This window comes from Vipera ursinii, assembly GCF_947247035.1.
Source record: "Vipera ursinii genome assembly, chromosome: 10".
Lineage (NCBI taxonomy): Eukaryota > Metazoa > Chordata > Lepidosauria > Squamata > Viperidae > Vipera > Vipera ursinii.
In genome coordinates this window covers 21024115-21038608 of record NC_139520.1, presented here as the reverse complement: position 1 = coordinate 21038608, position 14494 = coordinate 21024115, and the positions used below count along the sequence as shown (strand labels likewise).

Below are 14494 nucleotides of genomic sequence, written 5' to 3'. Positions count from 1 at the left end.
AAGGAGGGGTTACTTCTCAGGCAAAAGGAGGAGGAGGAGGAAGGGGGGAGGAGGAGGAGGAAGAAGAACAGGAAGAGGAGGAGGAGGAAGAAGAAGAAGAGGAGGAGGAGGAGGAGGAAGAGGAGGAGGAGGAGGAAGAAGAAGAAGAGGAGGAGGAGGAGGAGGAGGAGGAGTTCAACCTGATTCATTGAGACAATTGAAATCCATCCATTGCTGAGACCTTAGAGAGAACATTACAACTACAGACCTATACATTTAATGGCACAGCATACAAGTTTAATGAATTGTTATTCTTACTTATTATTATAGCCCTGTGGGAGTCAGCCGGTGTACAATTTAATAGCATAATTAATTAATATAATGATTAATAATAAATAAACCCAGCCTGTTAACCTTAGGCTGGCAATCACTCCAGAATAGGATTGTTGCAAAGCTAAAAATGGATATTCCTCTTGGAACATCAGGGGTGACAGCAGGGTCTGGTCAAAAAAGTCAAGATGGCCGCTCTAAGCCTTGCACCCCTCATTGTGCCGCTCTCCATTCGTGAAAAGATGCAGATCTTTCATCTACTTCCAGATAAAGAAAATGCATAGCATCCTTCATCCTCTTTGATTTTTCTTTTAGATTATTTCCAAATTAATTTCTCCTCCTTACCGTGATCTAGCTTCTCCCTGGATTTCCTACGTGCAAAAACAAGACAAAACAAAAAAACCAAAACCACTTGCTAGGAAAGATGGACGACAGGGGAGGATTTCGCAGAAAACTCTGAGACCCACACACGTTGGATCCTAGTTTAAGATGCTGTTTCTTAACTCCAACACCCAAAGAGGTCCTGAAACCTGCCTATGTAACTCAATCTTCAACTTCAGGGTGAGTTCCTCTTAACCTCCTTTTATAACATGCACTGTTTAGTATAATTGGATTATCGATAATCCTCGAGTTTAGCCATCCCTCCATAAAGGTTAATACCCTAGATTGAGCCCATAAGAAGGAGAGAAACTAAACTCTCCTGTACGGCTGTATAAAAAAATATATTATCCGTACGAGCAACTTAAATACTCTGAGTGTCGATGAAACGGGCACAGATTTTTCCTCCTTTTTTTAAAAAAAAAAAGTAGGACAAAACTCTAGACAAGGAGCTGAAATCAGATGGAAACTTAACTTCTAAAGGGAAGGATTCGGCCATGTATTTTAAAGCAGGCGTTCTATATTTGTAAAGATACAGACCTGAAACAGAAGCTTCACATTTTCCAAAGCACAGACAGTATGTTGAAGATAAATTCAATTTTTTAAAAGAGTAAATATGAATGTATATTATCCCAGTCTTTCTTTTGGGTGCAAATGCTGTTCCAGATTGGCACAATAATACAGGCATTATCAGAGATACTATGGGTGCATTTTCAGACTAACACAATAAAATAAATATTGCCATAGAGCAAGTCATATAAATTCCACGACATATAAAAGCTTTGTTTATTGTAGTCTATTAAGTGTGCAACAGCATTAGGTTTTTTTTTTTAAAAAAATGTACATACCTTAGTTGAAAAACGCTAGCAATTTTGGATGGCTAAAAAAATTGCTAATCGTCATCTGAGCTTTCCGTGAGCCCTAATCTCTTTTGCTGGTGGAAGGTCTTGTTAAAAAAAACCCTCACAATCTCTGCAAAGCACAATAAAAGCAGGTGTGCCTGAATCCAGCATAATGGATTGTGTGCTAGATCTTGATTGATGAAGATAGACCTTGATTAATGACTCTAGGACATGGCTGGCTTGGGACCTGGTCCTAAGTTATAAAAACAGTTAGGGTGGTGTTGATGGAGCATGTTGGGTTAATCTGGCCATAAAAGTTGAGAAGCCATGGTTGATGGCAGCTTCATGTCTGCAGAGGGGGTTAATTCAACAAACTGCAGTTTAAGCAAATCACAGCTTAGTGTAAAACACAAAACGGGCCTCTCATTCCCTCGTTTACTTCACAGAGTTGTTTTGAAGATTTTTTTTTCCTTTTTCTTTTTAAGGTATCCATTTTCTCCATCTGAGTTTCTTGGATTGAAGAGATTCAGTCCTCGGGGGTGAGACACTGGGCACATTAAGTCATCGTAAACATCTGGTTTTAGTTTGGTTGGGAACCAGCCTGGGGGGCAATGAACAACGACAACTTTATGTGATCTATTATTATAGTTGTACCATTAAACCAATTGGAGAGAGTTCTCAAAGCACCAGAAGGAAACTTCTTGTCCTCAAGGCTACTTTGTCACTTCTCTAACCACCTGGGTTGACCCCAAGTGCCAGGGGTGTAATGCTAAAGGGAGAATGTCTCTCTCTCCTCCCCCCCCTCATGTTCTGGGCCAGCCACCACTATCCAGTAACACCACCACCCCCAGAACATGGAGCTTGACCAGAAATGTTTCACACAGTCTGTTGCTCCAGTGGTGTGGGGTGCAAATTGGACAATCACTGTACCAATAAAAGAGAATCTTGGTAGCTCTGGGTTGAACTGTGGGGACCTTGGTGCTCTCGGAGCTTGGTGGTTTTCTTGCAGATGTTTCATGACCCATCTAGGAAACATCATCAGTGCTAGAAGGAAGAGGGATGTGAGGAATGGAGGAGGAGGAAGAGGAGGAGGAGGAGGATGACTTTGGGATCCTTGGTGCTCTCGGAGCTTGGTGGTTTTCTTGCAGATGTTTCATGACCCATCTAGGAAACATCATCAGTGCTAGAAGGAAGAGGGATGTGAGGAATGGAGGAGGAGGAAGAGGAGGAGGAGGAAGAGGAGGAGGATGACTTTGGGATCCTTGGTGCTCTCGGAGCTTGGTGGTTTTCTTGCAGATGTTTCATCACCCAACTAGGGAACATCATCAGTGCTAAAAGGAAGAGGGATGTGAGGAATGGAGGAGGAGGAAGAGGAGGAGGAGGAAGAGGAGGAGGATGACTTTGGGATCCTTGGTGCTCTTGGAGCTCGGTGGTTTTCTTGCAGATGTTTTATCACCCGACTAGGGAACATCATCAGTGCACTGCTGAGTAATGAAACGTTTGTGAGAAAACAACCAAGCTCGGAGAGCAACAAGGACTCCACAACCACAACCTTACTCTTCTCTGTCCCCCTGCTGGTTTGGGGCCACAGATTCAGGAATTGCATGTATCTCTACAGGTCAGGCTTGGGTGGATAATAATTCTGATCCCCCAGGTTGGCCTTTCTAGCTTAAGTCTTATTAAAAACAAAAAACAAATCCAACTGATAACCTAGCATGACGATGCAAGAACTCAGCACCAAAAGTCCATGGTTTAGTGCAGGGCTCTCCAGATTTGGCAACTTTAAGACTTGTGGATTTCAACTCCCAGAATTCCCCAGCCAGAAGTCCACAAAGTTCTTAAAGTTGCCAATTTTGGACACCACAGGCTAATGTGATGCAAGAAAGCTGGTAGTCGATTACTCAATGGATCTTGGTAAAATGTGGTGAAAGGACCAATGAGAGATAGTTTCCCCCCCACTAGATTATGGTCAGAATCACAGCTAGTTAACCCAGCAACGTAGACCAGGCTAGGCAGCCAAAGACACCCAAACTAATATTGCGTTTATTATAAGGTTATGCTAACACACTCTTGCACATCTGAATGTTCTCTTCAGCGTCAACTAATCATCTTTATGGCAATATGAAAGTCATGAAGTTTGGCCTATGAATTTAGCAAAGCCTAAGCTGGTTGTTTTCACCCTCTTTTCAGAATAACAGAAAAGAATAACAGAGTTGGAAGGGACCTTGGAGGTCTTCTAGTCCAACCCCCTGCTCAGGCAGGAACCCCAATACCATTTCAGATAAATGATGGTCCAGTCCTTTCTTAAAAACCTCCAGTGATGGAGCACCCACAACTTCTGGAGGCAAAGCTTTCTCTGGTTAATTGTTCTCACTGTTAGGAAAGTCCTCCTTAGTTCTAACTTGCTTCTCTTCTTGATTAGTTTTCATCCACTTTTCAAGCCAACCTGGATTCAGATAATTCCACTGGTTTGTTAAAAACGAAATACAATTGCGTTTGGCTTGGACTGGGAGAATTTTGCTAATTCTACATCCTCTTCCTATGAATCAAGGTAATCATTTCAAATCCGCTCAGTTATTGCTTGAAAACATTCTATGTATAGTTTGATTGAATGCTGGCTGAGAGGCAGATTGACTGCAAGGGAACTCAAAGCCGAAGTTTAGGCCAGTATTTATTGTTGCGGCAGCTGAACACTGATGTAGTATCCTATGCAGGTGCCAAAACACCCCCTTTCTTTTAAGCTGCCCCCCCTCCCCATTGCAGTGCAAATTCCTGTTATGCATAATGTATTATGAACTACGGTTTCTGGATAATGTTTCCCTTTATGAACTACTTTATGGTTCTTTATTCCCATTGTTGACCTCAGATTTAAATACATCTCAGAAGAAAGAGGCAATGTGTGGCGAAGAAGGATTGCTTCATAAATAGGCTGAAAGAGAAACCCAGAACATGGGGGGGGGGGACCACAGGTCCTTTGGAAAAGAAATACTCCCAGGTTTTGTTGGAGAAAAAGGTCCTTTGGAGTCATCGGGAAGAGTTAAGAGAAGTTTTCAAACCATCGTCACTGCAATAGGAAGGGAGGGAGGGAGGGAGGGAGGAGGGATTGAGGGAGAAAGAAAGAGAAATAAAGAGGAGGAGGGAGGGTGGGATGGAGGAAGGAAGGAAGGAAGGAAGGAAGGAAGGAAGGAAGGAAGGAAGGAAGGAAGGAAGAAAGAAAGAAGAAAGAAAGGAAAGAAAGAAAGAAAGAAAGAAAGAAAAGAAAAGAAAGAAGAAAGAAAGAAAGAAAGAAAGAAAGAATGAAAGAAAGAAAGAAAGAAAGAAAGAAAGAAAGAAAGAAAGAAAGGGGAAGGGAAGGGAAGGGAAGGGAAGGGAGGAAGTAGGGAACAAAACAGAGGAGGGGAAAAAGTTCCAAAATCCAGCTTATGGAAGCTGGACCTCCGTAGATTCACAGGCAGCATCTTAACAGCTATTGTTCATCAGTTGCATTTCTCTTTTAAAAAAAGTTACTGACACTTGTATATAATGACTCAGGTCAGAAACAGTTCACTGGTTTAATTGAGATTTAACATTGAGACATCAATCTTACCTTTGCTTCATTGCAGAGTGATTTCTACCATCAGTTCCTTACTCGGATTAAGAGTTATGGGGCTGGAGTTTTACCCATCCCACTTTATATTATGCTGCAAGTAAAGTTTCGAGAATCCTCCCCATCGTCCCTGAGTTAATTTGTAAGATGTGGGGCTGCATCCAATTTTTCCTTAAGGTTTAGGGGATGAAGTGCTGAAATAAAACTCTTTTTATTTATTTTTATTTATTTAATTAGTTTTTTATACCGCCCTATTCCCGAAGGACTCAGGGCGGTTTACAGGGCAACATATAAAAGACAATATAAAATTAAGATAAAATAGAATGAAAATGAATTAAATTAATTATAGCCCAAACAATTAAAACAATGTTTAAAAAGCTTAAAACCCCTTCAGTCCAGGCCTGATAGATTGAAAAGCCAGGTTTTCAGGTCCCGGCGAAAGGAACGCAGATCGTTTAGATCTTAGAAAGGCAGAGAAAACACTCTGGATTGACTCAGAGGCTAGCTGGTTTCTTTCGGTATCCCGAAAGTGATAAAGAATAAATTTTAAGGTCAACGCAAATCAAATAAACGTGGGAAATATTACCCCCATCCCTAGCCCTGCCAAAATTCTGGTTTGATGCTTAGGGGTTCTTTCTTGTTTTGTTTTTAAATCATCCAGAATTTAGTTTTTCATCTTGACAAAGCCAGATTGCCCAGATCTGAGACGTGGGGTGGCGGGAGGGAGGGGGGGCACAGTGGGGTGGAAAAGGGGAAACAAAATTAAAATTAAAACAAGGGCAAATCGCTGCAGTCCTCGAGCGGGTCCCAAGAGCAGTCCTGCTCGACGTGAGATGAACTGATGGTGAACAAGCCAGGACTGTGTGGTGTACTTTTAACCTAGTTCGACCTCGGCCGTTAGAGGTTAATTTTAAAGGTCAGGAGAATTATTTCGAGGTATAGAGGCTGGCGCCCGCGAGAGCATTACCCCAATTTGCAAAGAGACCTGGACCCTCCCCGTCTATTTCCTTTTCTGCAGGCAAATTAGATAACCTTGGGACAGACATAATGCCCTCGGAGACTCTGACGTTGGTCTTGCTTACCACATTTCAGAGGGTTTACTTACCCGGGGAACGTGGGGGGCGGGCAAAATACTACGCTGGTGACATGGAAGACATTTGGAAAGGAAATTGTCCGTTCTTTGAGATGGGCACTCAAGATCCTCTATTTTCAAGGGGTGGGTTGCTATTTTGGGTTTTCCTTCACTTCTGAATGTTACATAGTGCCCAAGTGTTGCTCCAAAATGAATATTCTGCTAACTGAAGACTTTTTCCCCCCAATCTATCCTTCCTTCCTTCCTTCCTTCCTTCCTTCCTTCCTTCCTTCCTTCCTTTCCTCCCTCCCTCCCTCCCTCCCTCCTTTCTTTTCCTTCCTTCCTTCCTTCCTTCCTTCCTTCCTTCCTTCCTTCCTTCCCTCCCTCCCTCCCTCCCTCCCTCCCTTCCTTCCTTCCTTCCATCCATTTTGGGAGGAATTTCTTCTTATTAATTCCAATGATTTAAGCCGTTGGGAAACCGCAATAGATATGCTAATCTTTAAGGTGTTCCAGGATATTGAAATGAGATCGAGGAATAGGTCACCTGACTCTTGCATTCTACCTGGCTCACCTGCAAAATAGATTGGGACAGGCTGTCCAAAATTCAAATTGAATTATAAACTTTGTAATTATTTTTGCTCTTGTGACCAAGAGTATGTTTTTAATCCTCTTTTTCATTGAATCAACTCTATTTCTTATAAGATTCCTTGACAATGGTTGAGCTTTATTTTATTTCATTAACTATTGAGCACCCTGGGTTGAACTTATTCTCCAAAAGCACCGGAAGGTAGGACAAGAAACAATGGATGGAAAGTAGCATCAAGCAGAGAAGCAACCTGGAATTAAGGAGAAACTTCCTAACAGTGAGGACAATTAAACAGTGGAACAGCTTTGCCTTCAGAAGTTGTGTAAGGTGTTTAAGCACCGATTGGGCAGCCACTTGTGTCAAATTATAAAGGGTCTCCAGCTTGAGCAGAGGGTTGGACTAGAAGACCTCCAAGGTCCCTTCCAGCTCTATTCAGATTGAGTTGAGTTAGTCAGAATGGTGAAAGGACACCCAGTCAGAGTCGCAAAATATGTTTTAAAGTCATTTTAAAAAGTGTTATCAAGGCACAAAAACAGATCCAGACGAGCTAAATGAGGTACCCGTCGCCAGTTTGCATGGGGATATGCGAGTAGGCACCCCAGGTTTTATAGATTACCCCGATGGGCATGTCCGGTATCACCAAAGACCTCCTCTCTCAGGTCTCATGCACACACGCACGCACGCAGGCAGGCAGGCAGGCAGAGGAGCCGTGTTCCTGTCCCCAACTGCCCACCCCTAGAACAAGATGATCCCCAGATGCACCTTTCCCCTCTCCCTTCCCTCCCCTGCCTGGATCCATCTGCATATTTTTATTGCCACTGTCAAGAACATGAAAACTCTCTCTGCCAGCACTCAGCACTGGAAATTTATGGGCCAGATCTGCTGGAGCGAGGGGCTGCCAGAGAGAAGTGGGGTGGCTGGGGGGGGGGGGGAAAGCAAGAGTGATGGAAGTCAAAAGACCTATAAACTGTTGGCCCTTGATTTATGGGCTAACCTAGCCTGGTTGGTAAGATCTAGATGTTCCTCCTTGTGCATTTCAGTTTAGGAACTTCTGAATCTCTGTCTGTTTGTCTGGCTTACTCTCTCACACACACTTACACATACATATGCAAGGACACACACACACACACACACACACACACACACACACACACACACACAGCCTCTCTCCCGCCTCTCTCTGGCCTTCCCTGTCCTACTTTGGGTCCTGAGTCAGCCCAGCTGGTGGACGACAGAGCGATGCAAAGTCTGGTGTAGACAGAGCTAAAGTAAACAGTTGTGATCATTCAGCAGGCAGTTAGCAGCCTTTGGACAGATGAGCAGGGCTGAAGGAAGACCACACACGCAACCCCCTCCCCAGACCACACAGGGGCCAGACTGCCCTGACATTGCATGCAACACACACACACACACACACACACACACACACGCTCCCGCACGAACGACACTTCTGCTGCCCGCTAAGAATACAGGTTTCTTTTTTCTTTTTTTTTCCTGGACTGAGAAAAAGTTGCAGAAATGATCTTCCTAACAACAACAACAACAACAAAATTGCCTAACAGGGCTGTTGGTTTTTAGTTTTTAGTTTTTTTTAATTTGCAAACTGTCCAGAATTGCTTAGAAAGCGAGATGGCCCGAGTACCAATTCAATCAATAAACACTTTCCCAATAGGTCTTGACTTAAGCACTACTTACTCCTAAATGGAAATTGGTTCAGGCTGGAGGGTAAAGAATTAACAATGATTTATTGCTATCAATGATCGTGATTCATACGGTTAAAGATGTAGACCTATTGGTATTCTGCCCTTAGAAGAGAATAACAGGGTAACCAAAGAACATAGTTGCTGGAAGGGACCTTTGGAGGTCTTCTAGTCCAATTCCCTGCTCAAGCAGAAACCCTATATCATTCTGGACAACTTCTGGAGGCAAGTCATTCTACTGATTTAATTGTCAGGAAATTCCTCCTTAGTTCCAGGTTGCTTCTCTCCTTGACCAGTTTCCATCCGTTGCTTCTTGTCCTGCCTTAGGGTGCTTTGGAGGATAGCCCCACTTCCTTGTGGCAGCTTGATGAAACTGCCCCGTTTGGGGAGGGGGGTGGGCAGTGAGGGCGATGGAAGCAAATTTGGGCATGCAGATCAGGGCATAGCTGAGCCAGGAAAGCCACCCAGCCTTAAAGGGCAGGAGGGTGTTTGGGGAGTGACCCTTCAGGGCAAGCAAAGGAGCGAGCTTTCCATCATCCTAACACGGGCGCCTCAACTGCTGCTCTGGGGGCAACGCCAGGCCGAATTCCAGCCCCAGCCTCCCCCATCTGCAGTCCTTCAAGGGCCTGGAAAGAGCCTGGATGCTGCTTGATAAGGTCACTTGCAGCGAGGGGGGGATTTTCCACTGTTGTGGGCTTTCTGGCACAGAACCTCATGACGAATCAGTTAATCTGGCCAAAGATCTCGGTCTTGCAAAAGACCAGAAAGGAGATGGGTGGTGCTTAAGATGGAAGACAATCTTCTATGGCCTCTCTCTGTCTCTGTCTTCCTCTCTCTGTCTGTCTGTCTGTCTGTCTGTCTGTCTGTCTGTCTACCTACCTACCATCTATCTATCTATCTATCTATCTATCTATCTATCTATCTATCTATCTATCTATCTATCTATCTATCTATCTATCTATCCCTTCTCTCTTTATCTTCTGTCTTTAACTCTCTCTCTCTCTGTCTCTCTCTCTCTCTCTCTCTCTCACACACACACACACACGGGGGGGGGAGAGAGAGAGAGAGAGAATTGTTGGTCTCCAATTCTTACTCCATTATCACAAAGATCCAAGTCATGTTGCATTCGATACAATAATGTAGATCCAAGTCATAATCAATAATGCCAGATCTAAAGTTCACCCATCAAGAACTCTGAGATCTGTTCTAGGCCGCACAATATTCTGTGTGGCTTACAATATGTGTGGCCAGTAGACACTTTAGGCTACACAATGTTATGGATGCACATATTCTACAATAGTCACACAATATTCATAGGTTCACACAACATTATGCGAGAGCCACCGTCTGCTCTCTCCCACTCTGCTCTCAAAATACTATCAATATTTCGATAATATTCTCCTGTCTCTGGTTAGGGTTCCTATTTTCCAAAAGAGGAATTCCAAGTGATTAGAGATCTAATGGGCTCTAATGGACATGTTGATCTCACCAAAGCCATAACCAATCAGATGTCACATCTATGGGTGACATCACTGAGGGAAAAACAAAAGTCAGCATAGAATAGTCATATGATTCCATGAACTAGGAAGGCAAACGAGCTTGTTAAATATAATGGTTAGGATCATAAACTATCTGGCTTTTGGCTTGTTTTTGATTGGTCAGATCTAGTCCTTGGAGTTGGCAGCCTCTGCTTTATGGTTTCGTGTGATATTTGAACCCGGCCATTTAAGATTTCTCCAATCTATCAGGGTTAAAGCAATTGTGGCTTTGTGAGATGACAGGGCCCAGCCCTGATTTCCTAAACATGTTATAGCTCTTTTGCTGTAATCCACCTCAAATTACTCTCCTGTGTGACTCTCTCTCTGGTTGCTTCTTGACCTTCCTTCGGCTTCCGCGACTCTTCCTTTTGGCTCAGCCCCAAGGATGCCTTTCCTCCCCAAAGACTTCCAGGGTTTATGGAAAGAGGAGCGACTTGGATGAGGGGGCTTCCCTGAGCAGAGCGCTGCCTCTGGGGCAGGTCAGTTCCAGGTTCCAGAGGAAACCAAAGGTCAGCTAGGAAAGGAAATGGCCCTTTCATAAACTCATTGCCAACCACTGACAGCAGAGCTTCACAATGCCTTGGTCCTCCAGCCAGCGGCCACAACTTCCTCCTACGCTTCGGGCATGCAGAAGAGTGGCCTTAAAGCAGCCCACCGCCACCAAGGGACCCTCGGCGTCTGATCTCTGCAGCTGGAAGTGCCTTACAGACCCTGGGCTTAAATTCAGCAACTTCTTCTCCAACAACATGGTAGAAAAAGTTCGTTGTGATTTGTTTCCTCCCTGTGTTTTAAAAAATGGACATGTTGGGCTAAGGTGAGCATCAAGCTATTGTCCAAAGCACCTGAAGGCAGGACAAGAAGCAACGGATGGAAACTAACCAAGGAGAGAAGCAACTTAGAACTAAGGAGGAATTTCCTGACAGTGAGAACAATTAATCAGTGGAACAATCTGCCTTCAGAAGCTGTGAATGCTCCAACACGGGATGTTTTTAAGAAGAGACTGGACAGCCATTTGTCTGAAATGGTATAGGGTTTCCTGCCTGTGTAGGGGGTTGGACTAGATGACCTCCAAGTTCTCTTCCAACTTTTTATTATTATTATTATTATTGATCATCGCACAGTCAGCCAGATGTTCAGACTGGATTTGGCATTTTTGTCTACCTATCGAGTCCTTACCAAGGACCTGGAAGAGGCAGATGTGGATGTTTGATGGTATTATAGATATCATCACAGGATATTAATGTTATCATCAGAGCATCACCGGAACACAGGGCTATTTCCCTCTCCTTGGTTGTTTACGCAGGTTCTCAGTCACCTGGGTCATGATTATCCCAAAGATGCTTTTTTTTAAAAAGGCAACTGGGATTTCTGATTTTTCTTTAAGAAGTTTCACTTCTCATCCAAGAAGCTTCTTCAGTTAGTTAGGTAGAAGCTCTGTAGTAGATGTTAAGCCATCAGCCAAAGTTGTCAAGGGTTGGTTCCCATAACTCACTAAAAGTGATTCAGTGCTGCAGGGGACAGTTTTTGTCTTAAGATGGTTTTAATACCACTAAAATGGCGGCCCACCCACCTCATTGCTTCACTTCCTGTGGCCATACTCGGTTCGACTCCTGGACAAAGTCTCCAAAGGACTGATCTGAAATGATACCCAATTCTCGGAAGATGTTTGAAGGTTTTCCTTCATTTTTCCCCCCGTCTCCCCTCCCCCTCATGTTTCCTTAAAATCGAGAACCTGGAATGTTGGAGCTTCTAGCATTTGGACTGAATTAAGAGCAGGATCCGAGCAACGTCTTTGTCAGCTTCCTCCCTTATGCAACAGGGTTGCTGGACACTTCCAATCCGGCTGGGATTTTGGCTCCGTTTGCAATTTGAAAGGAAACAGTACAATTGGCTTTTTCCCTGATATTTTTTCCTGAGGCAAAATTCTCCACGTTTGCTGAAACAATATGAAATGGAATGGTTCCCATCCCTATTTTAAAAGGGAAGAAAAGAAACTCGAGTAAATGAAGATTTAAATTTAGATCTGTGGTCTGCCCACTAAGAGTTTGAAGTCACAAGTTTTGCGTCTAAGCAAGAGAAGGCTGCTAATGCCAGAAAAATTCCTGTTGTCTTCCCTCTGTATCAGCCTCTTCTCTTCTCTTCTCTTCTCTTCTCTTCTCTTCTCTTCTCTTCTCTTCTCTTCTCTTCTCTTCTCTTCTCTCCTCTCCTCTCCTCTCTCCTCTCTTCCTCTTCCTCTTCCTCTTCCTCTTCCTCTTCTTCTTCCCTATCCTATCCCTCCCTTCCCCCTCCCCTCCCCTCCCCTCCCTTTTTCATGAAAAACAGTACATAGCTGGTGTATAGAAGAACAAGAAACATTTGATATGTTAGTCCTCATCCCAGAAACATTATATTAATTATTTCCCTTCCCCCTATTATTTAAAAAAGGGCAACTGTGTCTTCCCCAAACATTTTACTGCGGGATCCCCATTTTTATTTTTATTTTTATTTTTTTGTAACTCATGGCTGCTAGAAAAATGGAAAAACTGAAAATTCACCTACAATATACAGACGAGATCTCCATCTCTTTGGCTAAGCGCATTTTTGTTCACAATCCAAGAATCGTTGCAGTGATGACCACCAGTTTAAGAATACTTTTAAAAGTGATGAATCAAATTCTAGGGAGGTGGCAGAGCTATAATCTTCAGTAACAGAGCCATGGATTTTCCAGTTGTTGATTTAAAACAACAACAACAACTCTTAAGTGACTGTACTTCAAATATGCTGGCTGAAGAACATCGCAACTACTTTGAAAGATCTGGATTCAAAGTGTGACATATCATATTGATCACCGTTTCATCCAAAATGGACTATCCCATCTTCATCAAGTTGCTGCACAGGGGAAAAGAGGAAGAAGAAAAATATATATGTATATTTCTCACAGCTCAGCTACAACCCCAGACATCAGGTCATCGCTTTAAATTTGATTTAAGAACAACTTCCCAGTAAATTGAGCCCGCATCTGGTATTGGTCTCTCTGTCATCCTTCTCCTATCTCTCTACTCCTTCTGATCTGGGGTTTGATTCTTTGCTCTGAAAACTCTGCTGAATTTCTGTTCTTTTTTTTTCTTTTTCTTTTTTACAGAAAAAAAACACACTCGCTGGACCTGGGAAGATCAATCCGATTAGCTCTGGTGGCTCAGGAATCTTTTGCCGGTATATTCCATTTATCAGATTGCTGATGGAGGTTCCAACTCAGATGATGAAGAAAACTGACGGGAATCCCAGCAGAGCATTAAGGCCGAAGTGGGGGGGGGAGGGGGAAGAGAGCCATTATTAATTGGTTTAAGTTCCCGAAGGCTGAAAAGGCGGAACTCTGTGTAATAGATTTATCTTTTAATCTCCATCGTTTGATCCAAACCAATCCTTGCAGCTTAACGTGGCCAGGAGAGGCATAGAAAATGGCTATTGATAGAATTCACAGTGAATGTTTGGATAAACTCCTGTGGGTGTGTTTCCTTTTAACAGCTTTTAAGGGCGCCATAACTAGGGACCCCTCCAGAATATGTAAAGATATACGGTGTATATAAGGCTGAGTCAAATTCTGATATATCCTGCTTCTGGTTTCCTAAGAAATCTTACGGGGAATTTTCTTATGTATTGGAGGAAAAGCCGCAATATTACTGCCGTCAATATTCTCTTGTAATAATGCCAGTAGTGTTTACTTTAAATAAAGACTGTTGAAGCAAAACAAGGCAGATCTTGCCACTGGGTTACAAAGACGTTAAGTGAAGAGAAGCAACAGAGAGGAAGAGAACACTAAACAGTGAAATTATTAAAATTGTACAGCTATTTTTATGAGTGTAAGGCCTACACTTTGCTCAATGCACAAACCTTCTTCATTCTTTGTATCCTGAGGGCAAAAACATCAAGATGGAAGCCAGAACCGTGGAATCAGCTGAAGGCAGGACAAGAAGCAAGGGATGGAAACTCATCAAGGAGAGAAGCAACCTAGAACTAAGGAGAAACGTCCTGACTGTGAGAACAACTAACCAGTGGAACAGCTTGCCTCCAGAAGTTGTGGATGCTGCATCACTGGAAGCTTTTAAGAAGAGACTGGCCAGCCACTTGTCTGAAATGTTGTAGGTTCTCCTGCTTGAGCAGTGGGTTGGACTGGAAGATCTCCAAGGCCCCTTCCAACTCTGTTATTCTTTTCTGTTATTCTGAATTCAAGTCCTGCCTCCTTTCAGGAGCTCACTGACACTTGGCCCCAATGGCCCCAGACGTCAGCATCATATCTGCTCAAAAAAGGGACTTTAGTGCATTGCCAGCATGGACTCTCCAGGACTCAATTTTTTTTATGCATACAAGATTTGCTGCTTTACTGAAGCCCGATGCTTGAAAGACAGGACTAGCTACTGTTTGGAAGGTTCAAGCACAGAGGCTGAGACTCTGGAAAGTCAAATGTTCCTATCCAAATCAGTTCCCATTGCAATTTCAGTTGTCA

At 43.4% G+C, this 14494-nt stretch overlaps 1 long non-coding RNA gene across 1 annotated transcript; it reads left to right on the top strand.

Annotated features, from left to right (window-relative positions):
• Window positions 1–664: 664 nt before the first annotated feature.
• LOC310645242 lies at window positions 665–5228 on the top strand. The gene is made up of 3 exons (XR_014493454.1): window positions 665–870; window positions 3952–4080; window positions 5132–5228. It is a non-coding gene; the product is annotated as an uncharacterized lncRNA (long non-coding RNA).
• Window positions 5229–14494: the final 9266 nt, after the last annotated feature.